The 552-nt window shown below is 40.4% G+C and overlaps 1 non-coding gene across 1 annotated transcript; it reads right to left on the bottom strand.

Moving 5' to 3' along the window:
- Window positions 1-107, bottom strand: LOC121210332 (small nucleolar RNA R71). Its single transcript, XR_005905446.1, has one exon. It is a non-coding gene; the product is annotated as a small nucleolar RNA R71 (small nucleolar RNA).
- Between the last annotated feature and the right edge of the window lie 445 nt (window positions 108-552).

The raw sequence follows: 552 nt of genomic DNA on the forward strand, positions 1-552 counted from the left end.
AAGTTGAGGAATGACATCTCTTCTTTTGTGCAGATGGATCTAGAAACGCTCTATGATGCATGAGAGAGATACAAGGATCTTTTGACAAGGTGCCCTCACCATGGGTTACCACTTTGGCTACAGGTTCAGACGTTCTACAATAGTGTGAACCCCTTAACGAGGGAACTCATCGACACAGCCGCCGGTGGAACTTTGAACAACAAAACACCTGAAGCAGCTTACAAATTTATTGAAGAAATGTCACTGAATAACTATCAGTGGCAAGTTATGAGGATAAAGCCGATGAAAGCGACTGATGTTTTCAACCTCGATGCGGTTACTATGCTATCTAACCAGGTAGAACTCTTAAATAAAAAGATTGACGGTTTGTGTGGTTCTATTTATGTACATCCAGTTATGAGGTGTGATTCAAATGGAGGAGGAACACACACGGAATATCAATCATTCAACCCCAACAACGAGGAGGAACAAGTCCAATACATGGGTAACAATAATTCTAGATCTCAAAATAATACATATAGTAATACCTATAATGCAGGTTGGAGGAACCAT

Source organism: Gossypium hirsutum, chromosome A11 (genome assembly GCF_007990345.1).
Source record: "Gossypium hirsutum isolate 1008001.06 chromosome A11, Gossypium_hirsutum_v2.1, whole genome shotgun sequence".
Taxonomy (NCBI): Eukaryota; Viridiplantae; Streptophyta; class Magnoliopsida; order Malvales; family Malvaceae; genus Gossypium; species Gossypium hirsutum.